General features: G+C 40.6%; 2 protein-coding genes across 5 annotated transcripts in view; both read right to left on the bottom strand.

Moving 5' to 3' along the window:
• The window catches only part of LOC122560762 (protein ELFN1-like), a 401229-nt gene extending 374257 nt beyond the window's left edge, over window positions 1-26972 (bottom strand). Inside the window, exon 1 of one of the 4 annotated variants that reach the window (XM_043711824.2) lies at window positions 26925-26972. The gene's annotated coding sequence lies outside the window, so the exon portion shown is untranslated. Of the gene's footprint in view, window positions 1-23452; window positions 23505-26924 lie in introns of those variants that run through there. The other 3 variants (XM_043711821.2, XM_087997728.1, XM_087997729.1) reach the window with 3 other exon arrangements.
• Window positions 1-26972, bottom strand: part of elfn1a (extracellular leucine-rich repeat and fibronectin type III domain containing 1a) — a 341512-nt gene extending 314540 nt beyond the window's left edge. Inside the window, exon 1 of the mRNA XM_043711825.2 lies at window positions 26925-26972. The gene's annotated coding sequence lies outside the window, so the exon portion shown is untranslated. The remainder of the gene's footprint in view (window positions 1-26924) is intronic.
• Window positions 26973-27175: the final 203 nt, after the last annotated feature.

Raw genomic sequence — 27175 nt, 5'->3', positions numbered from 1 at the left:
TTTTCAGCTCCAACAAACATCAGAAGAATTTTATATTTTTATACATTCCACCATCACCCTCTCTCCAACCTACCTGCTATCTGAAGGTAGGGCGCATCCCACAGACTCTATCATCTCTGTCACAAATGCAGTGTCAGCTCAGTGAGAGGCTCAGTGAGTAGTACTCTTCCCTCTGTGTTAATAGTCCAGGGTTCACAGTTTGACTCCAGAGAATTAAGCACAATAACGAAACAGATATTCCAGTACAATAACAAGGGTGTGCTACATTGTCAGAAATGGCTTATTTTGGATGAGATATTAAACCAGGGCCCCATTCCATCTGTCTTCTCAGGCTGATGCAAAAGAGACCATTGCATTATTCTGAAGCAGAGGAGAGGAGTTCTTCCTAACGCTCTCACCAATATTTATGCCTCAACTAACATCTAAAGAAATTAACTGATCATTTATTTCTTGGAGGTTTTTGGGTTTTGCTGCACGTAAATTGGCAGCTGAGTTTCCTACGTTACAACATTGATAACATTTGTAAATGAGTTTTGCAACATAATGAGGTCATGGAGAACACAGGTTCTTTATTTCATTGATTTGCTTAACTACTAATTCACATGATATTTGCTCTTAATTCTGGGACTTTAGTTATTTTTATCTGTAGTGAAAATGTCAATGGAGCACAATCAGAATCTGGTATCTAGATCTGGATTATAAAATTAGCTAAATTTATAAAATCATAAAAGTTACAACACACATTCAAACTGTCTGGACAATGCTGAAAGTTATTCTTTTTTTCATATCTTTATCCCAATCAAATTCCATATCTGTGGCCTCACTCCTCCCATTTGTGCCAATGTCTTCCTGTGAGGAAATGTGAATCGATGAAAACTAATCAATCCTTGGCTTGTTTCTCAAGGTGTCCTCCATATGTGTCAGAAAGTTAATCGGCATTGAAGGAAGCAATGGTATGACCTAACATGTTCTCACCTGACCTTCATATGCATTTTTAATGCGTCACCTCAAAACTCACTCAGAATATGAAAACTACTCAGCCGACAGGCAACACCTTTTCAACTTGAAAACTATACCAATAAAAGAAAGCAATCAATGAGTCAAGTCATTTATTCAGCAGGCAAGGTTTGCTTGTTTTTTTTTTCAGATTCACAGAGTATTGATCCATACTATTGATTCATAAAACCTGCTCACTGATGTCCAGTTTGAGCTCCACCAGAGCCACTCAGCTCCTGACCTCATTACAGCCTTGGGTTCAATCATGGACAAAAAAGTGAATTACAGAGATGAGTGAAAGTGAGAGATCTTGACATCAAGGCCTCATTTGACCAAGTGTAGCATCAAGGAACCCTAGTAAAATTGAAATCAATCAGTAACGGGCGCAATACCTGGCACATAGGAAGATGGTTGTGGTTGTTGGAAGTGAGTTATTTCAGCTCAAAGGCTTCTCTGCAGGAGCTCTTCAGGGTAATGTCCTAGGCCAAATGATCTTCAGCTGCTTCATCACTGACATTTTCTCCATCATAAGGTCAAAAGTGGGGATGTTTGCCCATGATTGCACAACATTCAGCACCATTCGAGACTCCTGAGATACTGAAACAGTACATGTTGAAATGCATCAAGATCTGGACGATATCCTGGTTATGGACAAGTAATAAATGTGCAACACAAAAGCCAGGCAATGAGATCTCCAATAAGAGACAATCTAACCACTGCCCCTTGAGATTCAATGTTACCATCACTGAAGATCCCACTATCTTGGAGGTTACCATTGACCACAAACTCAATTGGACTCGCCACATAAACATATGACTACAAGAGCAGGTCAGAGGTTGGGAGTACTGTGGTAAGTAACTCTCCTTCTGACTCCCCAAGCCTGTCCACCATCTACAAGGCACAAGTCAAGAATGTGATGGAATTCTCCCCACTTGCCTAGATGGTTGCATCTCCAACAACACTCAAGAAGCTTGACACCATCCAGGACAAAGCAGCCCACTTGATTAGCACCACATCCACAAGCATCCACTCTCTCCACCACCAAAGCACAGTGGCAGCAGTACTATCTACAAGATGCAGTACAGAAATTTACCAAAGATGCTTAAACAGCACCCTCCAAACCCACAACCACTTACATCTAGAAGGACAAGGGCAGCAGTTAAATGGAACGTCACCACCTGAAAGTTCCCCTCAAATCAGTCATCATCCTGACGTGGAAATATGTCACTGTTCCTTCACTGTCGCTGGGTCAAAATCCTGGAATATCCCCCTTTCTTCGGGCATTGTGGGTCAACCTACAACACATTGACTGCAGTGATTCAAAAAGGCAGCTCAGCACCAACTTCTCAAAGACAACTAGGTTGAACAATAAATGCTGGCCAGCCAGCGAATCCCAAGTCCCACAAATTAATAAAAAAATTGCCTTACAATTTGCAAATGCCACATTTATTCTCATCAAATGCTATATTTCAGGTGATAAGAGAAGAAAATTCAAACTTCTTTTCATTTGAAGCATCCACTGTAGTTTCCAACAGAAATGAAATATCAGGCCAAGCTGTGTAAATCAAGGCGGTCCAAAAATTTCTTCAATGTCAATGAAGTTAACTGAGACAATTCAGAACAATGGGAGAACTTCTGCTCCAGCATAAGTCTCTATTGGAGTGAGGGATTAAGAAAACCCACATACCCACTCCTGATTAATATGCATATTCCTCTTGTTCATTCAGAAATTTTCACTACCTCATTTATATGTTTTGTATGTATATATACATAATACAGAATTGTACATCTTGGAAACAGGGAGAAAGTCGAGATGGCAGATTCTGGAATGTCAAAGTTGAAAAGTGTGGCACTAGAAAAGCACAGCAGATCAGGCAGTATCCAAGGAGCAGGAGAGTTGACATTTCAGGCATAAGCCCATTCATGATTGAGGACTTATGCCCAAAACGTTGACTCTTCTGCATCTTGAATACAAAGTCTAAATGGACTTTGTCAGTGTTTATCCAAAAAAAAACTCCCTTTAAAACTACTTCACCTTATGCTATCAACAAATCCTTTTATTCTTTTTTTCTCTTGCACTTATTTGGCTTCCCCTTATCTGCATTTTTAATTATATCAATGAGAAATGCAGCACACACCACAGAGGTAACAACCCGCAAGAAGCAACCTGCAATGCTGTTTACTTCAAGGGAATCAATGTAAATTTGAGGAGTGCCATTTAAAGCACTGCTACATTATAAGTTTTACTTCCCCTTGATGTTAAGTAGCTAAGTTGTTTCGAGCTTAACTTGACCTATTGTGTTGTAAACCTTTGGTTCAATGGCCTATGATTCTTGGCCAAGACAGTTTTTAAGAGCTTTCAATAGAGAAGGACAATTGGTTCATTAGTTCAGCATTTAAACTTTATGCACTCTATAAAACCTGAAGAGACGAGTAGCTAGTAAACTTCTGCTGCACAATAAGCACAGCTTCTGGCTCTACCATGTGTTGCACAATGTTACCAGAATAAGAAGACCTAATGGCTCGTGTTGGATTATTATGCCCGTCACAAATAGTGACTAAATGTAGAAGCTCTACAAGGTCCACTACTCCTTTGAAAGCTTATTTACTTTGTGATAATCCTCCTGACTAGGCCTATGATCAGTGTGGCTCAACAGTGTACTTAGTGACATTAGCAATGATCGTACAATCTTTTCCCCCTCTATTTCCCTTCATTCCACTCCTATGCATGGTGAAGGTATCATTCATTTCAACTGTTGTACACATTGACAGTATATTGTTTCAATATTTTAATGGCCCATCTGCTCTGCCTTAGTATGTTTTACATATCATTGTAATAAACACACACACACAAACACGTGTAGCAAATTTATCATTGCTGTCAATCATGTCTCAATTGGTGGTACTTTTACCACAAAGTCCAGAATGTTGTAGGAGCATTGATCTAGGCTGATGTTTCAGTTTAATAATGAGGGAATGAAAACTAAATTTACCAGTTTAGAAGGTTTACAGGATGGGTAGAGAAAATTGTAGAAGGGTGAAATAGCCTTACTGAATAGAAACAAAATCATTTAAATGGTGGGGGGAATAAGGGGAAACCATCCAATGGGCACCATGTGAGTGGAACTGAAAAACAATAAAGAACCTAAAACTCTTATAGGTGATGTGTATAGATGCCCTGGTAGTAGTGTGAAGTGCCAGATTGTATAAATACAGAAATTATGCAAGTACATAACAAAGGCAGTGTAATATTAATGGGGGAGGGAAAAGCTTCACCACAGAAAAACTGCCTTGCACAACCACAGGGATAAGGCACAGCATAAAACTAAAAGGAAGAGCTTACAAAAATGCAAAAGAAAAGCACAAATCATGTCAAATAGGAAAGATACAAAGACCAGCAAAGGGCCACACACCAGTTTATATGAGCAACTAAAAGGGATTATGCAAGGAAACTTGCAACAAGCACTAAAATCAATAAGGAATTGTATTTACATAAAGGGAAAGTGGGTGGTCAGGAGCAATGTTGGTCCACTAAAAACTGAAAGTGGGGATATTGCCAGTGACTATGGGGAAATGGCAGACATGTTGAATAATTACTTTGCTTCTGCATTCACAGCAGAAAATGAGGATAGCTTACTGGAAATCTCAAGGAAATTAACTGTGGATCCAGGACAGGAATTAAATAAAACTAACGTAAGTAAAACACCAATAAAAAGAAAATTAATAGAATTAAAGAGTGACAAACCCCGAGGACCTGACAGTTTCCTTCAACGGGTGTTGAAGAGCACATCATAGATGCCCTAAGTATAATCTTTTAGAGTTCTCTAGATTCAGGAGATATCCCTCCAGATTGGAAATGTTTTACATGTCACGCCACTTTTTTAAAATGGTAAAAGAGAAAAACCAATGAGTTACGGATCAGTTAGCCTAACTTCTGGAGTGGGGAAATTGGAGTACATAATCAAGGATAAGGTAACTATTATTTGGAAATTTTTAGTTAATCAGGAAGAGCTGAATTCATGACAAGTAAGTCATTCCTGACAAACCTCATTGAATTTTTTTGAAGACATTACTAAGACAGGGAAATGTCAATGGGTGTTGTTTATTTGGACTTCCATATAAGGCATTTGATAATATCCCACAAAACAGAGTGCTAACTAAGGTAGATGCCCACAGAATTGAGGGCAAATTCCTGACACAGCTAGGAAATTGATTGAGTGGCAGGTGATGGAAAGTAGAGATAACTGGTAGGTAGAACCAAGGTCACCTTGCATGTTGAGCAGGAAGCAATTCTATGATTCTGCAAGGCGCGCTCTGTGCCACTTACATTACGGGTGAAAGTAGAGACATAAATTAGAAGATTGGAAAGCTAAGGAATCATCAAACTAGTCCAGTTTGTGGATTGGGCAGCACCAGTCATACTGATTGTGAAGCCTGACAGGCTTTGTGGGGATTTTAAATAAACGGTAAACCAGTTTCACAGCTGTATAATTGCACAATCCCTTGGATAGAGGATTTATATGCAACAAGCTGGCAGGAGGGCTGCCCTTCACAAAGCTGAATATGAGCCAGTTATACTTGCAACTGCAGTTTGATGAGGATTCCCAGAAGTATGCTACAATTAATAAGATATGGGATTGTACCAATATAAAGGACTGACATTTGGGATATTGTCATCCTGTAAAGTGTTGGCACACTATGATTCCAAGTGGGATCTGGTATTGACATGCAAAGCCTCCTGTATGGCAACAGGGCAGTATTAGCTTATAGGTGGCCCAAAGGAGAGGAACGCCAAACAGCATATGCATCCCAGACTTTGGCCAATGTAGAGCGTAAAAATGTCCAGAGAGAGAAGGTTTGGCAGTCATATTTGAAGTCAAGAAATTTCACCAATACCTTTACAGATGTAAAGTTGTAATAATAATGGACCACAAACCCCTGCTAAGTCTACTTAAAGAGGACAAGGTAGTGCCTCCAATAGCTTCAACATACAGCAAAGGAGGACCGAGTAACTGATAAGGACAGAGATCATAGAATATGAATGCAATCTATGAATAAATATAAAAAATGGACTGTCAAAGCTTCTGCAGGTATCTAAAAAAGAAACATAGGACTGAGGTGAGTGAGAGTCCATTACAGGCAGACCCAGGAGTATTTATAATGGGAAATAAAGACATGGGCGAAGAAGCTAAATGACTACTTTGTGTCTGTTTTCACTGAGGAAGATACAAGTAATCTTCCAGAATGCAGAGATCTGAGTAGAGAGAATGAGGAATTGAAGGATATTAGAATTAAGATGAAGACTGAATTGGAGATATTAATGGGGCTGAAAGTACCTAGGAGCTGATATTGTACATTCCTAAGTAACCCTATTGCAGTCAATGCCTTTGCTACTCATCTTCCAAAATTCTATACATTCTGGAATTGTTCCTGTAGATTGAAAATTAGCAAATATCATTACATTAGCTAAGAAGCAAGCATGAGAGAAAACAGATACCTACAGACCTCTTAGTTTTACATCAGTGGTAGGAAACATGTTAGAATTTTTTTTATTTTGATTGTGAGATATTACTGGTGGGCATTACTAGTTGGGCCAGCGTTTATTGCCCTTCTCACATGGCACTTGAACTACATGCCTTGACAGGGTCAGTTCAGAGGGCAATTAAGAATCAACCCATCCTATGGGTTTGGATCACATGTCAGCAAGGCAAGGATGGAAGATTTCCTTCCCTAAATAACAAGCGTAAATCAGATGGGTTTTACAATAATTGGTAGTGGCATCCTGGTCGCTATTAGGTTACCTTTTTTAATTCTAGATTTTCATTGACTCAAATTTCGTCATCTGCTCTGGTAGAATTTGAACCCAAAGCATTAGCTTGGATCTCTGGATTAGATGTCCTATGATACCATTACTCTACTGACATTTGGATCATAATGATTTAGACTGGCATATGGCAGCATGGACTTGTAAATGAGAACTTGTTAGAGATTTTTGAGGACACCACTAATAAACTTGATAAAGGGTAGTCAATAGGTATACTTTACTTGGATTTTCAGTCAGTTTTTGATAAAATTCCACATAAGAAATTGGTTAGCAAAATTGAGCACACAGGACAGGAGGTAATGATTGGTCAACAAGCAGAAAACAAAAAATAGGAATAAATGAGTCGTTCCCACATTTCCATACTATGACTAGTGAGTGCCACAAGGATCAATACTTGAGCCCGAGCTGTTCACAATATGATTTGGAGGTGAGGACCAAATTTAATTTCTCAAATTTGCAAATCAAACAATGCTAAGCAAGAATGTGTGTTTTGAGGAAAATATAGAAACTTCAGGAAGACTTGGAGAAGCTTAGTGACTAGACATGACAGACTGAATATAACGTAGAAAAATATGAGGCTATCCACTTTGGTAGGAGGAGCAGATGTACTAATTATTTTTAGGTGGTAAGAAGTTAGAAAATGTAGATATACAAAGGGACTTATGAGTCCTTGTTAATAAGTCATTGAAGGTTAACATGCAAGTACAACAAACTATTAGGAAAGCTAATGTCATGTTAGCGTTTATTGCAAGAGAATTGAAGTAAAGGAGTTGGAAAGTATTGCTTCAATGGTACAAGAACTTGGCAAAACCACACCTGGAGTACCGTGTGCAATTCTGGGCTCCTTACCTTAGGAAAAATATTATTGCAAGAGAGTGATTGCAATGAAGTTTTACCAGATTTGTTCCCAGGATAGCATGATTGTGCATGAAGAGAAATTATAATCTGTAATTGAGGTGTAATCTCACAGAAACCTACAAAATACCTAAAGGGATAGATAAGGTAGATGTTCCCCCTGTTGGTAAGTCTAGAATCTGTGGACTTGACTTCAAAATAAGTGGATGTCACTTCGGACTGACATGGTTTTTTTTTTATTCAGAGATTTATGAATCTTTGGAATTCTCCACTCCAGAAAGCTGTGGAAGCCTACTCCTTGATGCACACGTTTAAAGCAGAGATTGGTTGATTTCTGATTGTCAATGGAGTAAGAAGTTATGGGGATAGTATGAGTAAAATGAATTGAAGCTTTTGATCAGCAATGACAAAGCATGTTCAATGGCTGAATGGCCTACTCTTGTTCCTAAAAGTATTATCTGCATATTGAAGCTCTATGATTGAAGTTAAAATTGCCTTGGTTTTCATTTGAAGGCGGCATAGATTGAACCATTTCCTATTTGATATGTAGATTATGACCACACCTGTGGCACATTTGCTGGATGTGAGGTGTAATACTGCAATGAAGAAAAAGGAGAAGAGAATTCAATGGCCTTACTTGACCACAGCTTTCACTGTGAAGGGTTGATTACTTGAGTATGAGCATTTCTGTAGCTCCAAAACATTCTTGAATTAACAATTTCCTTGCACCCTGTCCATCTTTTCTCACAATTTTTCATTGGACACTGGACTGATTATTTTGATTTATTTAAAAATAAGCAAAGGTTAACTTACTATAGAGTTCAGGTAAGCAGTGGATTAGAGGAAGGAAACACTTAATCATTACTGCTTATTACTGGCATATGAGTACAAGTGTACTCACTGCTTGCATCTTCTCTTAAATCTTTAGCATTCAAGTTAAAGTTTAATCCTTCAATGCCAAAGGATAATTATTCTGTCCTGGGTTGACAACCACAGAAAAGACAAGTTCTTTTTTTTGCTATTTGTGGGCATTGCTGGCAGAAATCAACATTTATTTTAACTCCTAGAATTAAGTGGCTGACCAGATCACTGGAAAAGGAGAGTTTAAAAGTCACAAAGAGATCTTGACCAATTGGGTCAATAGGCTGAGTTTGAATAAATGTGAGATATTGCATTTTGGCAAAATAAACAAGGGCAGTATTTATACAATTAATAGTAGGGCCCTGGGCAGTGTTGTAGAACAGAGAGATTAGGGATTCAGGTACACAATTCTTTGAAATTTGCATCACAGGTAGACAAGGTGGCCAAAAAGGCATTTAGCGTACTCGTCTTCATTGTTCAGACCTTTGAGTTTAAGAGTTGGGATGTCATGTTGAGATTGTACAGGACCATTGGTGAGGCCTCTTCTGGAATACTGTGTACAGTTCTGTTTACCCTGTTCAGAAAAGATTTATCAAGATACTGCCAGGAATGGAGGATTTAAGTTATAAAATAGGCTGGACAGGCTGGGACTTATTTCTTTCAAACGTAGGAAGTTGGGGGTGACCTTGTTAGAGGTTTATAAAATAATGAGGGGCAAATAATAAGGTGATTAGCAAGAGTCTTTTGCCTAGGGCAGGGGAGTTCAAAACTAGTGGCCATTGTTTCATTGGGTACCTGTTCTTTTTGAATACACTGTATAGGTGATTTTCCTCTGCTCTCCGTAGTTCCTCTGTGCTGTAGTGTGTGGTAGCTCATTGAAACGATGTTCTATTGCAGCTTCATTTGTGGATGTTGGGATGATTGTTTCTGTAGTTCAGTATTTGGTCCATATGTGTTGTTTTCCTATAGACGCTGGTTTGAATTTCCCCATTGGTTGTTCGTTCTACTGCAACATTTGTTGTTGCTTTCCTCCTCTTTAGTGAATTTTAAACCAGTAAGGGTATTATTGATGGTCTTGAAGGTTTTGTCTAATTTGTTTTGCTTAGTGATGACATAAGGTGTCATCCATGTAGCGGACCCAAAATTTGGGTCGGATGGTTGGCAGACCTGTTTGTTTGTATGCACAGAGACTGCAGCACAGAGAAACTACAAAAAGCAGAGGAAAATCAGCTACACAATGTATTCAAAAAGAACAGGTACACAATGAACACAGTCTGCCAATTTCTCAGCAACAAACCCAAACAAGCAGACAAAACACGTCCAGAAACCCTAGCCACTCTCCCCCACAGCAAAGACATCTCGGAAATGACTGCCAGACTACTCAGACCTCTTGGCATCATGGTAGACCACACACCCACCAACGCACTAAAACAGCAGCTAATGAACTTGAAAGACCATATACAGACAACAAGCAAAACTAATGTCATTTGCAAAATACCTTGCAAAAACTGTAATAAACACTACATTCGACAAACAGGCAGAAAACTAGCCACCAGGCTACGTGAACATCAACTAATCACAAAAAAAAGACCCACTCTCACTAATATCTTTACATACAAATGAGGAAGGACACCACTTCGACTGGGACAACACATCCATCCTAGGACAAGCCAAACAAAGACACGTGCGAGAATTCCTACAAGCATGGTATTCCAACTGGAATTCTATTAACAAACACTTGGATCCTATTTACCAGCCGCTGAGAAAAAGAACAGGAAACGACATCACCACAGGAAATGACATCACCAACCCAAAGAAACCCAAACATATAAATAGAAAGCAGGAATTATCAGCAGTGCTTCGCCTGAGGCCCACTGAAGATGTTACCTAGTAGGGTGACAAAACATCTGGAAATGAACATTCCAGCTCAGCAAGCAAATCTACATCCAGAACCTCAACCTGAGCTACAAATCTTTTCAAAACTCGCTGAAACCTAAACATACAAATTAAAAAGCAGGCCATGCCACCAGTGCTTCATCTGGAGGCTCACTTATGATATTACTTAGTATGGTGATGAAACGTCTGAAACCGAACCTTTTAGCTCAGCGAGCAAACCTACATCCAGTTCAATGTTTATTTAAACTCACAATCACTGCAGGAATTGTAGCAAAACTTTAATTTGAAATCAGCAATAAAATATCTTTCAGTAGGCAGTGCAAGACTAAGCAAGAGAAAGCTGAAACTTTATTGCTGGAACAGCACAGCAGGTCAGGCAGCATCTAGGGAACAGAAGATTCGACGTTTCGGGCACATGCCCTTCTTCAGGAAAGGGCAAGAGAAAGAAACTGGCGCTATTTGGCATTCAGAGATGCTTTATGTCATTGCAACTGGTGTGAACATAAAACAAATCCCACTCTGACTAATAAATTGAGTGTGTCTACTATCTGCTGACTAGAAGAGTCCTACATAAACATAGCTTTGAATTAATTACCTTGACCAGGTTTTTAGTGGTAACTCGCCCAGGAATCAAAACCGAAACAGACTGGCAACCTCGTTCAAAAAAAGGTTTCCTTTGACTGATGTGACAGGTTAAAAAAAACTCACCCTCGTATAGTATGTGATGCTTGTGAGGCTAATGGAGATTAAAGGCGGATTCAATTTGCATTTAATCATGTCTGATCTCTCTGGATACAACCCCAACTACACTTCAAAAGTACTTCATTTGCTGTAAAGCACTTAGGGACATCCAGAAATCCTGAAAGATGCTATGGATGAACATAAGGTTATTATTTTTTTCTATTTTACAAAGCTAAATATTAGCCAATCAAACTCTTTGGATGCCATTTAGTAACCACAAACATATACCCCTTTAAAAACCATAAAATCATTGACCCATTGTGTATAGACATTAGGAAAGAAAGAACATACATTTATATATTGTCCTGCATGCTGTCTGAACTTGCAACAGTGCTTTATCCTTAATCAAGCATCTTGGAACCATAATCACTGTTGTAGTGTAGGAAACACAGTAACCAATTTGCACAAAGCAAGAACCAATAAACAGTGACTGAAAGATTTTAGCGATGTTGGTTAAGGGATAAATATTGGCAGAACTTTGCAAAAATAAAATCTGATGTGATTAATTATACCCAATGGAGAGGAAAAATGGAGCCTTATTTTAATTCAAAAGGCAGCATTGAAAGAGATGTCAGTCTAGATTATTTGCAGAATCGCTGAAGCAGGATTTGAACCTGTAACCTTCTCCTTCCATGGTTAATCAACTACTAACTGAGCGACAGTTTTCATCTAAGAAGCAATTCCACAGTTGTCCAACATACTGCTGCTGCTTGTAGCTACTCCTGCTAGGGAATCTGCCAGCACAATATGCCACATTCGTCGTCTTCACTTATCACTGTAGCTTGCCTACAACCATGCTGATATCTGTCATTCAACTACACTTAGGTTGGCTCCTCTTTCTGCTGGCCTTGACTTTGTCCCCTAGAAGAGCTCTCCTAAGCTTTTCAGCTTGACAAAATGGCCAAAATATTCTTTTTTCTTCTGTATGTTCTTGTAATTTCACATACCTATTCATATCTCTTTTGGTCTGTGTATAAAATTTTTAATGAATGCTTTAGTATCCACATTGTAAAAACTTCTATTTTCTTCCACAGATCCTTACTTACTTTCCAGGTTTCTGGGACATAAAAAAAGTGGATAGAATGTAGCCCTAGATGAGCTTTCTTAAAAGTTTTCTTGTTAACACAACCTTCATCTTCAAAAATATTTTTGCATATGTGGTGATAGGATTAAAAATGATATCTTCAAACCAGAACATTAAGGGTTAATCACTAAGGGTTAACTGGACATGACAATGAGCAATTGAAATGCAGTGTAAAAGTAAACGGAAAACAGACCTAATGCAAAACTGCCTGTTCTGACTGGAGATGACCAGGTGACCCTAAAATGTCTGTGAGAACTGTCCTGTTGAGCCATCGAATGGAACTACCTGGAAATGTTTTTCTGTATAATGGAATGTTTGGAAAACTACTGAAAGTAAATGATAACAGGAGATGGCAGATTTTATGCAGAATTTGGAGATACCCTGTTAAGGTTTGATAGTGGATTCAATAGGATGTATCAAAACCCCAATGGGTTAAGTGATCCTAATTAACACATTTATAAGCACTAATATACATCACTTATATATGTGATAAATATATTAAGCAGTAAATATGTTAAGCAGTAAACAGCAGTAAATTCTGCATAAAATCTGCCATCTCCTGCTATCATTTAGACAAAATAGACAATTTTATCTCCTTTTTCAGTGTAATACCATTTCAAACTTCATTCTAATTCATTCAAATGTCCTTCTGACTACTACTGTTTTTTTGTCTTTTTAATGACCATACTCAATCCATCCAGACTTTACTTGATCCAAGATACTTTGTAGGGCTTCATCTGAATCTGAAAGTGTCATCAGTATATTGTAACTTTGTGTTCCAGTTTTCAATTTTTACTCCAGGAACTGCATTGAATTTTCTGAATATATGTTCTGTGTACATATTGAATAATTATGGTGACAGAACATAAATAATATTGTTATCCTTCTCTGTTCACATGAAATCATTTGATTGTTCCTCTTCTAGCACAATGCCCACTATTTGGTTCCAGTATAGACTTTGGATAAATCTTACCTTTTTATTGTTGTCACATCTATTAACTTCAGGTGAAAACACAAACACATTTTCTGTCGATGTTAGACAAGAATGACTTCAATTTGTCTTTTAGTGAACAATTCAATATTATATGCAAAATAATGGCCCTAATTCCAGTGAAAATGATTACTGTCAGTTTGAACCTGCCTCTACCTACATGACTTGCCTGACGCACAATCCTTTGCATCAGGATGCATTTGTAGAATTTGAAATTCTAGTTTAGGATGCAAAAAATTAACAAAGAAAGAAAAAGCAAAAAAGAAGGAAAAGACCGGTCAGTAAGAAAATATGAACAATTACAATCTGCTGCAACAGAGCAATTCAATTTATGTTTGCTTCAAAAAACAGTGTGATTGATTTTTGGAAGATTGCTTTATAAGAAATTAATATCAAAAATCGTAATATGATGTGAAATGGATGGAGGAATAAGTTTGAAGATTCTTTTGCAAAAAGAAGCTGAACTGAAACTTGAAAACATTTGTAGATTGTTAAAGTGTTATTGGGGACCAGCTCCGTGCCAGTGATAAACACAGTGCTGTAAATCCAAAATAACATCAGGGATGTCAGAAACTCAGAACTTGAAAGAGTAACAAATGGGTAACATTTCCAATGGGTACTGTCAATATGAACTTGTCTTTACCAGATTCAATGAGGGGGTGGAATCCAGGAGCTATTCACATCAGCACTCCGTCTCTGTAATTGGAGTATAGTGTTGCACTAGTTCTTTATATGCCAGCTGAAAAAGCAGGAAGTCTATCTGTTGCCAACGCTCTGTTGCACCACACGAAATAGGCTACCTGTTCGCACAATGAACAGAAGTGGTTGAATTTATTTCAATAAATCATTAGTTACATAATTGCCTGCACAGGGAACTTACTGCAAGTTCCAAGGTAAAACGGGAAAAGGGACAAAATCGCTAAGTATTTTGGAAAGATTTCGTTGGAAACGACTTGAGATACGGCTGCCAGGTGCAGGACGTAGCCGTGTGACAGCATTTGCTTTGCAACCTGGATTCATCGGTTCTCACCCAGTTACCTAGCAACCCATACTGTACACCTCTTGCTGCAGAATTATGTGTGAAAAGCAGCTCTCAGAGAAACTGCAGACCCAGTAAGTATGTAAACAACAGGTAGAGAGATTAGGAAAATATTTAGAATGTCTCGTGGAAGCCAGAATTAGAAGGAAGAGTTTGTCTAGAGTGATCATGAACACATCCATTTAAAAAGGGAAACACAACAATCTCAGAACATTTCCTTTCATTAAAACCCGGGTTACGGTTACCTGCAGATACTATCGGTGGATTGAATTCATGAGGGAAGGGAGCCCTGTATTCAGGGATTACTTCTGAATGAAAAATGCAATCATTTACATGTCCAGAAAGATTATAGAATTTCTATAGCGTCATTCAGAACGTCCCAACAGGCTTCAAAACAATACATGAAGTCTATTAGTGTTGTAATCTAGGGAAAAGGGCACGTAGGGTGTAAGAAGTCTATTGACCTCTGGTACTTGCCATTCATTATTTGAAACATTATTTTTTGTTTGCTTAATTGAGAGGAATTTCTTTTACTGTCGCGGTTTCGGTGGTTATGCTCATTCTCAATAACCTTCTCATATCTTGTCAAGTGAAAGTTTTCTTAATATAGATTTTATCGCTTTGATGCAGATGGTTTGCGAGGATGGATTCGAGGCTGCTAACGAGTTTTGCAATGCTCTTGCTGCCGGTCTCCCGCAGCGGACCACCTTGATGGTTTCAGGAAGTCCAAAAGAAAACTGATTAGTGAAGAAGCAGGTCAGTGGCAGGGTCGCATCATTAAAACGGATTACTTGGAGGTCTGGCAGAGAGAAAAGGACAAGTCATTTGTGTAAAGGCCAAGCTTTCAGTTGAATCTTAGACTAAAGGAGAGTCTAAACAATGCTTGTGGAGTGAAGATGGGCCAAGAAGATCCGTGTTTGGATTATGCAAATAAAGTACACACAAATCACAGGTGAAAACGATTAAAAGGGAGAGGAATAGAGAGATGAAAAGAAACGCTTATAAAATGGAGAGAGATAGCTCAGAAACTGAAGCTGTTCGTGACACATTGAGATACAAATAACAAAGTCGCTCAATCCCCAGATCGAAATCAATATTCCATTTCCATAATGTATTTGGTTTTCGTTAAACGGCTTCGATCCTTCCACTTGACTAGAATAGCAGCCCTGCAATCGGGCTAAATTCAACTTGACTGATAATTCGACCAGAGATGTTCAGTGCAACAGGGAGTTTAGAAAAGGTGGACAGAAGTGTCTGCTTCGCCACCCACAATGTCAAAATTATCTTAAAACATTGTACAGTGGTTTTTATTCAAGGAAGAAAAATCTCTTGTTTCTAGATGATGTCGTGCCTAATAGCATCGACACCTCACCATAACTTTAATGATTTCTGGCCGGGCATTCAATGAGCAACTGTACAAAATCTCTGTATTTTAGTCTAGCTGAACGTCCAGTTTGAGCTTTTTTTTCACAAAATGAATCCGTATGTAATCATTTCGAAGCACTTGCTTTCTGATCGCTGCTCCTTCATCCGGTGGTTGACAACCACCTGATGAAGGGGCTGCGCTCCGAAAGCTTGTGCTTTCAAATAAATCTGTTGGACTATAACCTGGTGTTGTGTGATTTTTAACTTTGCACACCCCATTACATCTCCAAATTATGTAACCTTAATAGATTGGAATACATTTACACAATCCAACACCCACACGAAACATTCAATGTTGCCAACAATATTAAGGATTTAACTAAATACTGGCGAAGTCTTTGTCCTCAAACATTACATGTAAATATATTAACTCCATCTCTATCCTGTTTTGAGAGCCTTATCATTGCGGGAGGTCTCTTTAAATAAAGAAAACCATCTTTATGTTATAAATTCTGCAATTCTAAAAACATGTAAACACAGCAAAATTAGACGGCTGTTCAGCCCCTCCATCATGTTTCATCATTCAATTTGAGTAGAAACTGTTTTACCTATATCTCAATTCAACTTTACTATCTTAATTCTGATTTCTTTATTACCCCCTACGTTTTAAACAATTATCAATTTCAGTTTTAACAGTTTCATTTGTCTTCCAAGCACCAAGTTTTTTTTTGCGGAATGAGGTCTTCCACATTTCCATCACCCTTTGGATGAAACAGCATTTCCTGATGAATAGACTACTCATTTTAAGAATTCTTCATTCTCCCATAATAGGAAACTGATTATTTCTATCATTCTTTGAAGTTTCTTGCTATGAAGAACATTTGCCTCTATTAGATCCAAGTGGATGAACATTGCCACAGATTCAATTGTATCTGCCATACTCACTTTGCGTTGTCTAGATCTCTGTAACCTCCTGTTTCCATCTACATAAATCATTACTGCTCCTAAAGTTCATCTGCCTTTTTTGTATTAATATGGTACAGTGTGACAGACGACTCAGCACTCTCTGCTCTAAGGAATAAATATGTGGGTTTGAATTCCAGTCAAAAACCTGGACACATATTTCAGGCGGACACCCCAGCACAGCACTAAGGGCATGACTATATTATTGTAGGTTTCTTATTTTGGATGCCAGGTTAAACTGACATCTCACCTGTTCACTCAGGTGGGAGTAAAATATCCCGAGGCGCTATTTGGAAGAAGTGATAGGAAATCATCCGAGTGTCCTGTCTCATATTTACTCCTCCACCACTATCAACAGAACAGGTAATCTGTTCATTAGCACAATTTTATTTGTGGATTTTGTGTCCAAATAGAATGCAGATTCTTACATTCCAACAACATTCAGCCAGCGCTAGGACATGATAGGCGGAGAGGCTTTTTTTTAATGCTGTACATTTCTATGGTTCTAACTATATTCCAAAGGTACTTATTGTGCGTAAATTGTTTTGGAACGTCCTGGGGTTTACAAATGGCACTATATGAACTCGAGCTTGTACTTTTTTTCCCTGTATATCTTAATATCCGTTGCAATATAGAACATACCGAAAGTATGAAAAAGCTCTCCCAGCTTCATCCTTACTGTTAGGACGGTTAGAAGCTTGGAAAAGTAACCCGTTGTTCTACCGAACATTTACCCAATGGACGCAATTGACTACTCAGTTTCACAGACGAGATTTAGCACTGACCCCAATGAGATTTCACCCTTAGCTGCCTCCCACCCCGCCAATGCCAGTGAAACACTATCAACTTTTTACAACTATCGTGTGTCCGTCTTGACTCATTATGAACAAGTCTCCTGGGAAATGTTCCAAAGGAAATTTATCAAGTCTGATGTCGGTTGACAGTGGACACTAGAGGACACAGTGACTCTTAACGTTAATATCCTAAACTATCTTAAATGTTATTCTGACAAAAATAAAGACGGAGAATTGGTAGCTGTTGAATAGGGATGAGAGTGGTGTGAAAACACGGATTTTCTTTCTTTATTCGGGATGAGGGCGTCATTAGCTAATTGCCCAGAGGGCAGTTAAGAGTCAACCATATTGCTGTGGATCTGGAGTCATATCTAGGGTAAGGATGGCAGATTTTCTTCCCTAAAGGTCATTAGTGAACCAGATTGGTTTTTCTTGACGATCGACAATGGAGTCATGGTCATCATCAGGTTCTTAATTCCTGAACTTTTTAAAATTGAATTCAAATCCCACCATCTGCCTGGCGAGATTCGAACCCAAGTCCCCAGAACATTACCTTGGTCTCTGGATTAACAGTCCATTGATTATACCATAGGCAATTGCCATCTACCGGGACTTCATCTAAAAAGGCTTACTTTAAAATAGGTAACGTTTGCTTCTAAATCAAATCAACAATCAGACTGAGTTAGGAGATTGCCAAATAACCGAAACATTAATTGTTGACTTCAGTACAACAAATCAGATTCTACGTTTTAATATCAGAAGCAAAATGATTGGCCGTAAGTCCTCCATAATGGTCGCACCAACTGCCTTTCACCTACTCTAAGAGTGAAACTGGATTGACTCTGCAGAGTGTGAAACGTTGCCATATCCAGATGTTTTGGCTGTATAATAAAGTCCTGCTGCAGTGGGTGCAAGCAACAGCCAAAGTGGTGGCAGCAGAGGCAGAAGTTCTTGGCCAGGAATGTGGTTAGAGAGCAATCATCTCTATTTGTAGCATCAAGAACGGTAACTCTATCAAAGCCATGGGCAGAGATACCAAACCTTGGGAACAACAGGGAAGAAAGTACTGACTATGATGCTCAAAGAAATGCCAAACTTTCGCGAAAAAAAGGTATCTTAAAACAAGGATGGTCTGCATTTGACGACTTTATGGCATCTTTAAAAACGTTCTCTTCAATTGCAGTTAGTTTGGGTAGCTCCATTGGTGCAAGAAATGCTTCGAAACTGCGCGGTTGCGTTATGCAGGATCGGCCACTTAAGTCTCCAGAGTGAAATTTCTACCTTGACTTTGTGAGATGCCTAAATAATTGCCAAGTAATGCAGAACTTAAACATTGTCGAAGGGAAGACCAGACGACTAAGCTTTTGACTTTGCACTATCAGAACCAGGACCAGAGAAACAGATTTGATCAATCAGAATCTACCTGCTTGGACCGAATCCAAACTGACAGTTAATTGTTCTTGCCGCATCTCCATGGTAATATGGTCCAGTCAATCAACACCCTTTTCTCATTCCTTGTAAAATGGCGTCCCTTTGTTCAAGTCTATTTCTTGCATCCTAATTCTAATGAGTGCAAGATGAAAAACTTTGACTTATTGTCTTGATTTATTAATGTTCAGCTTTCTGAGTGGGGAGGTGCTACATTAAGCCCACACTTAGACCACAACCAAAGCCTGTGCGCATGTGGAAGGAACTCCGGGAGTTTACAATATAGCTAAAATCTCCCTGATTGCATATATTCTTTCTTCCAACTTGTGTTTTACGGAACAATAACTAGTGATTCCAAATGCATTAGTTTGAAAGGACCATGTCTTCATTCACTCCTGGCCTCGAGATAATCCATTTAACTGGAATTACCGAAGGCAAATATATAACCTGAATATAAGCTTATCATGATTCTCACTGACGCTCTCCAAATCGCTTCTTATATAATCAATTGCCACCGAGATCAAATGACTACTTTGAAGGCAAAATTGACAACCACTGCGTACACATCAAGTTTGTAGGTGAAAGCGAGGACTGCAGATGCTGGAGACCAGATTGGAAGAGGTGGTGCTGGAAAAGCACAGCCGGTCAGGCAGCATCCGAGGAGCAAAACGATCCACGTTTCGAGCATAAGCTCTTCATCAGGAACCTTCCTGATAAAGGGCTTATGCTGGAAACGTCGATTTACACAAACATCAATGTCCTTTTCCTTTTCGGTAACGTTGGAATGCTTAGTTTCAGCAGTTCCTGCATTTCTTATCCATACTGGGACCAAATCTAGCGCGTCCCCGTATTGCCTTTCTTATGCCGCACTTCCGCCTGACAGGCCCGTGAATAAAGGTTTACTGGGAACAGGTTGGAATGCCCAGACGGCCAGTAGGCCTAAACTGTCCCTGGTTGGCTCGATTTTAGAGCGGAAAATGTGTTGCTGGTAAAGCACAGCAGGTCAGGAACAGGAGAATCGACGTTTCGGGCATAAGCCCTTTAGAGCAACAGATCTTAGAGCAACAAATGTGAAACAGATTGAAACCGGCTGGAGTTAAAGAGTATAGACACTCGCAAAAGTACATCGCCTGTGTGGATCGGCTGTAACAACTTTGCAAGTCATTTTTTATTTTTCAGTAAAAGTAGGAGATAGAATGCTGGGGAATTCTTAAAACACTCCAACAAATTATTTCATAGTCAACTGGGAGAGTGAGTCGATCATAAAATCACACAGCATAGAAAGAGACCATTCTGCCCATCGTACTGTGTGAAAGGGCTATTATCTAATTACACTCCAGCCCCAGTTCTTTGCACATAGCCCTGCATTTCTACCTTTATACTTTTCTATGAGACCTTCATCCTTTCCTTTCATGCTGTGCATTTCGAATCAGAACACTAGCAGTGTAAGACATGCTCAAAGTGCCCCACCCACACCGTTTCCTTTCATAATCTCTATCCTAGTGCAAATTTAAGCAGTTTCTCCCAACATAAAGTATTTTAAAATTCTTGATAATCCTGGGCACGACTATCAAAACTCCTCTGAACTTTACTACTGTAAAAGAAAACAACTCCAGCTTCCCCAGTATCTCCACATAACTGAGTCCCACCTCCTTCATTTAAATTAAGGGTAAAATGGTTGGGAGCAGCTGCTAATGAGGGAAGAGGGTCCGTTGAATTAGTTACTGCTCAAGCCAGCTTTCTGACGATCTGCAAGTGTCTAAACACTACGCGCAGCTGGAGGTACAATCTTTATAATCAGCAGCACTGTTGTGTAGGATTCAACCTTCAGAAATACAGTTTGATCAGACATTAGGGAATACAGGCAGTCTCGACAGTGCACAGGAAGAACCTCTCATTTCATTGAAATTAAACACCTTAAAGTTTCATTCAGAAATATCTGAATACAAAAAGAAAGTCTCCGCAAAAAAATCTTTAACTTACAGCAGTTATAAATGATCGACATTCATGTTATTGATTAACTTGACTGGGAAAGTTAAAGGTTGCCACTTTTACAACCACATTAGTGCAATTGAAGGACGATTGAGTTCAAACATATCTTGAAACATTTTCCTGAAGACCAAGATGAGGCTCATGGCCCCTCTCCTCAGAGTCGCCAGTCTTGTACTTTGTGGGTCTTGACCCTTGTCTCTGTTTCTCAAAACCAAGCCACTATCGGCTTTATTTGAGGATGCCTTGATCCTAGAGAGTGGGCTGAGACCGTTTAAGATGTCTTTAGAATATAGTTTCTAGGAAAACAGATATTTAATCAAAGTTGAATCAACCGCTTCAACATTTCAGGAGGGAGTTAAACTGACATTTAACAGAGAAACCGCTCAGTTAATGAACTATGATGAGAGACCTCATGACCCAGTAGTCTAATAATCGCAATCAATCTCCGAGCATCTATTTTATCGATGACAACATTCAGTACAGCCTTCTTCATTGTGTACCTATGAGTGCGTTCACCAAATAAGCCATAAGGAGATCCTCACCTTAAATGTTGGTGGACTCCATCGTAGTGCCGATATACTTGAAATGGAGAGGTCCGCTTCCTTCAGACACCCCGGCTAACGTCTTGAGTTCTAAGCAGCTTTAGATCTTCTCAACCTGTTGCATACAACAGGGTACCTACCAGAGGCTTTGTCAGGTGCCTAGCCGTCTCTCCCTGGGAGCTTCTGTGAAAACGCACCCTAGGTTTGGACATAATTTTATCCCTATTCAGTCAAGGTTCACAATTGCGGACACGCAGAAGCGCTTTAGTTTGTGCCTTGATCACAGCGTGAGCTCATGTCCCACCGGGCGTGGCACAGGCGTTAGGATTGGACAAACATTGGCCTGCAACAGACCGACAGTGCACCTCAGCTCTGGCCCAGCTCCAAAATCCTGCCTGTCGGAGCTGCTTTTGATGAAGCAACTCCATACAAAAAGGTGGGTCAGTCGGTTGGATTTGTTCAACTGTTTTCAATATTCTGGGCAACAACTCAACACTTGAGCATCTCCACATGCAGCAACTGTAACATTCCCATACCCAGATCGAGCCCTCTCCGTCTCTTTATGAACCCTGAATGCAACACATGCGCTCAAATATAACACTGAGACAATCCCAGCCACAAACACACCAGCTACTTAATGGGTAAAATCGTGAAAATTCCAAGACAGCCCGATCTCAATTTGTCAGAATTTGTGTGGGCGTCGATCCAATTGATCCTGTGCTGATTCACAACATACACACGCATTCCCGTGTATGCTCTCGTTGCTAGTAATATTGAAACATTTAAGAATCCATCACCATCCGCCTTGCAGTTTGAGCAATAGACAAAGCGGTAGGTAGCTTAATGCTGATTCCCACTTATGTAGAGCGAGATTTTAAGAAGATGTTTGTGTCAGTGTCTTCACTATAAGCCAACAGGGGGGATTGGGGAGGTGCCCGTTCTTCATAGAAAGCGAGGCAATGATCAGATTCTAATCAACAACCAAAAAAAAATCTTTTTGGCAATGGTATCGAGATGAATAACGGAATTAACTGGATTCCTGTGACCTGAATATTAAATCTATTGCATGCTATTCACCATTTCAATGAACTGCTTTTTGTAAAAAAAAATTAAGACACCACGTATCGTGATAGTAAAATGCTTCGGTTTGGTTTCAATTAAAGATCACAAACGTAGCCATGAGCCTCTAGGAATGGGGACCACAGAGATTCCTGAATAACCTGGTAAAACACAAAGACCACCATAACACACTGTCAAAACGCACACTGAAGAGAGAATTACTGGAGTGACACAGCACAGGAGACCATTCGGCCCATCGTCCGTGAGCTAGCTCTTTGAAAGAGCCAGTCAATGAGTCTCTTTCTCCTCTCCAACTTCCTTTTAAACGTTATTATAGTGTGCTTCCTGAATATTTCCAAGGAGAACATTCCAGATCATAACTGGCTGGTTTAACAAAAAGTCACCCTCTGGCTATTTTGCCAATTGCCTTCGACTTTTGTTCTATGTCCTGCTAGTGGAAACGTTTCCTTACAAACAGCATGATTTACACGTTCCACTCGTGTATGATTTCCTTAAAGTTGAATGTTTACAGAAAGACTTGTGAAACTACCCAAGTATTACGGAACTGTCAGAGAGCTGGTTAGTCCTGGCTTTCTATAGGTTAGAGTTTGGTGTGTCGTTTTAAGCGATTTTCACTGAAGCAGCAATTATCTGTGATGGGAGACAATGGGGTGATCAGATGCTGGGTACCTAACAGCACCGGTGCTGTGACCGGGCCCTCAGACAAGTGGCCTCGACACGGGACACGTGTCAATAAGGCAATCTTTCCTCACCAATTCTGACCGATAGTTTCTTCCTCTGCTTGAGTTTCATTCTATTGCCTCGAGCACTGCACTCCGCGACTTTCAATTTGATAGACAAACCTCCCACTCACTACTCAACATCTTACTTTAGATTTACAGACTAAGCACTGTCCATCCCTCCAATCGGAACTGCTCCAATACAGCTGGTTCTTCATCCTGGAGTTGTCTAGCCTATTTAGGCCGGGGCAAGGGATCGAGAGATAAAGATCGACACACTACCTGGTTTGGGAGTTTTCCAGTTCTCACCGCTGATCCCAATCGCGTTTTCTTCCTCTGCTTCTCGGATCCTCAGCACCAAGTTTCGCGCAAGAATTATTGAAATTCGTTTAGTGTACTGCATCGATTTTCGCGCATTATCCAAACGCTTGCGAAGCAGAGAATTGCCACCTTTTCACATTTCAGCTTGCCTTCTCAGGAAGGCGAGAGCGAGCGAGGAGACTGCTTGAAGGATTGCACGGGCTGGCAGTCACAGAGATTCGACTCTGCAGAGGCTCTCTCCCTAGACACGGACACCTCTTCCACACATCCGCTTTCTCCGTGTCTCCGCGGGCTGACTTGTTCTCCTGAAGCAAAGGTGCTCAGGGTTCGGGGTTAGCCACTATCGTGTTGGTCTTTGCAGTCTCCGGATTTGTTCTGCTTTCTCTCTCTCTCTGTGCTTCTTTTCAATCCCTGTTTTTGGGAAGGGTTTCTTCACGCTGTCATGATGAAGTCTCTGGTCTTACAGCCCTCTCTTAACCGGCAGCCAGCACTGTCAGGATCGAGTCGAAGTGCTCAGCAATCCCCTGAGCTCCAAGTCCCCCCTAGTGTCCAGAGCACTGGGCCTCGCACAGAAAGACGCATGGCGAATGCTCACAGTGGGGAACCGCTTTCAGATTCTACCGATCGGCTCAGCAGTAGTTCTGCTCTTGTGTCCGGCCAGTCTTGCTTGTAGCACCGGTCACCACAGACCCCTCTCGCATCTTTTTGTTTTCTCGCTCCGCGGAGGCTTTGCTTGTCTTTCTGTCCAATCTCTCCGACTGGAAACCTCCTCCTCCTCAGTTTTATCAGGATACTGGAGCTCGCCTCTTCTGTATCCACCGCACGCTCTCTCTCTCTCTCTCTCCTTCCCTCTCTCACCACCAGTCTTTGCTCAGATACCATGCATACAAAACAGCTGACTCAATCGACAGGATAAATTTGAGAGCACAAGCTAGCATTAGATATTAACAAGCTGGTCTAGGCGAACAAAAGGCTGAAAATCAACAGACTTGCCTTTCCTGGCGAAGAGTTGGTGATAATCTAAATTTCGAACAATGTTAGTGTGTGTACAACTCAATAGCGCTGTGAGCAGCTACTAGGACAGCTACCAGCATGCCACACTGACGTTCCTTTGGATTCGTGAAATAAAGCAGGGACAGAAACCTCCCGGCACAAGTTGACAACAAAGTGAGAAACTTCCCTTTATTGGGGCTTGCTATGTTTACAAAGGAAAACTTCAAATTCACCTGCACCTTCTCATCAATCCAAGATTTAAGATAATCTTTCAAACTTCATAACCCCCTCCTTTCAACCACAGGCACTAACTCGGACTTTAATTATAGCTCGTTCAATCTCCCTGCCTTAATGGCCACTGCTCAGAGACGGTAGCAACAAGGCTGAAACATTTCAATTGACATCGAAATGATCTAATTTACACTGAGTCGCGAATGTTTAAATATTTAAAATAATATGAAAAACCCAAAGTGTCAAAGTGAGAGTCAGTGTGGGCGTTTCCAATGTGCTCACCGAATGGCCTTCGCAATGGGCCTGCACAGTCAGTCTGTGCCATTCAGCACATTCTATTCTTTTCTCTCTGCAATTATAACCTGCCCAGTCCCAGCAATTCATACCAATGCGCTGCAGTAAATTACTTTCATTCAGAGCTGGGTGTCAACGCGTTATTTCCATTAGCTAGTGTGCACACGTCAGCTAGCCCATAATTTATCAGAACTCTATCTTCAAAACCCCGCCTCCTTTCTATCTTTTCCAGAAAAGTGTAACAGGACAAAGAAGCAACATACAGGCCGTTGGAACAAGGTCTTAAATGCCACCTGCTTTCTCAACAAAGTCATGGTAGACTGGGTTTGGACTGAGAACACTGGTTCATTTTATTTGTGCTAGCTAATTGAGAACTGTTAACTGAGAGGTGAGAATCTGAGAAAGAGATCAATTAGAAAGCGGAGGAGACAAAAGGGAAACGGGAGGTAGAGAGGTTTAGAAAGCGGGGGAGGGAGGGGGAGGGAAGCTGATCTCCTGAATGGAATCTATATGACCACTGAAATCACTAGTCTTCAATGAAATCTGATTCGACCCGGTTGAGAGTCGTGTCCAGATTGTTAACAATGGCTTTATTTTTCGCTGGCTTCAGTGAAAATACTTGATTGGTGGGGTGTGCTATTTTCTGTGTTCTGCAATTTACTGTAGAGGGCCCGAATGTTGCATTTATTGCTTTGGGCGTGAGTGGCAGCAAATGTTCCACGCTTGCCAGACACACACTTCCCATGGACAAGGAGGCGGTAGTTGCACACTGTGCTCTCGTGATCGTCACACGTTACATTTTGCTGGGCATAATTACTGCCTTGCTCATAAATCAGTAACTAGGAGACGCCCCTGCTGCTTCCTGGTGTTCCACTGACGAACACAGTTGGCAGCTTATCCCGTTTATCGTCCAAGATACACGTCGTACTCCACGGCTGCTTCATGGGACATGGGACACTAGGGTCCTAAAGTCCATCTGAAGCAATAAGTCGTGGACAATGATTTAGGATTCAGTTTACCAGCCCTGAATAAGAGATGATCATATCCTTATCTTCGTCCCTCCTACACAGTGCTGGTCGAATAATAATACAAGCGCACTCCACATCATGCTATGTCATTATGAACTATCAATGCATCTCATCTATGCCTTGGTCTCAACATACCTGACGCCGCCGCCGCCCCGCCTCTTTTGCCTTCTTTCGAGACTATTAGCAAGTCTTCACACCAAGTGTTATCGGCACCATCCGGCTATACTGGTGCTGAAAGGGACAGCAACATGTGGCAGCGAACGCGAGTCTGCCCCAGCACTGCAGAGGCTCCTATTCATTATCATGAAAGTAACTGATATATCACAGTGCAGACTTGGCGATAGGGTAATGGGACCAAACAGACAAGGAGGCCTCGGGGCACGGCGGGATTCGGGGGGGAAGGGCTGGGGTGGGGCAGCATAACAAAAAAACAGAAGCAAAGAAGTTCTCAGCACAAACAGAATGAGCTGTCAGTTCAGATCGGATCAGTTTCACTTTCCCGCCAATTCCCTTCGGCATGGGCACAGAAAGTTGAGAGGCGTGTGCTTTAAGATTATAGCTAACTGACCGGCCAAATGATGGCAGCGCAAATCTGTCTAAAAACACCAACGTCGCTCCTCCTGAAATCATTGAGCGAGAAAGTGCACCGCGTTCAGCAGAAAGGGAGCTGTCCATAATTATCGTGCTGAAATGTCCAACATTTACCTCCCCACCCCAGACAATTTCAGGCTGCACCCGTTTTAGATATGGGTGCATTGCTACCTTACAATGGCCGAAATTGGAGATGAGATCTATATATTTCCCTCTCTTCCCCACCCATCCACTCACCTCCCTGGCTTTAACCCCAATTTCCACCTTTTTATTTCTTTTTGCAGTCTGGCACTTACCCGGAGGAAGATGTCAGTGTTTCACTTCGGAGCTTTTAGCGCCTCACACCATTTCTCAGAAAGGTCCGTACAGAAATCCAGGGGCCGGATTCGGCCTGAGTGGTTGCAGCTTCTCGCTGCGCTCCGGCGCTGCGTCAGTCGGAGATTCCACAGATGATTAAACTGGGCAGTGATTGACTTCAATCAAAACTGACTGAAGACTTGGGCCGTTTCTGCTTGAAACGTGTCGAACCTGGCCGAGAGATGTAAAC

Source organism: Chiloscyllium plagiosum, unplaced genomic scaffold, assembly GCF_037043375.1.
Source record: "Chiloscyllium plagiosum isolate Xiang-an unplaced genomic scaffold, Cpla_swu_hap1 HiC_scaffold_20, whole genome shotgun sequence".
NCBI lineage: Eukaryota > Metazoa > Chordata > Chondrichthyes > Orectolobiformes > Hemiscylliidae > Chiloscyllium > Chiloscyllium plagiosum.
This window is presented reverse-complemented; position numbering and strand designations above follow the sequence as displayed.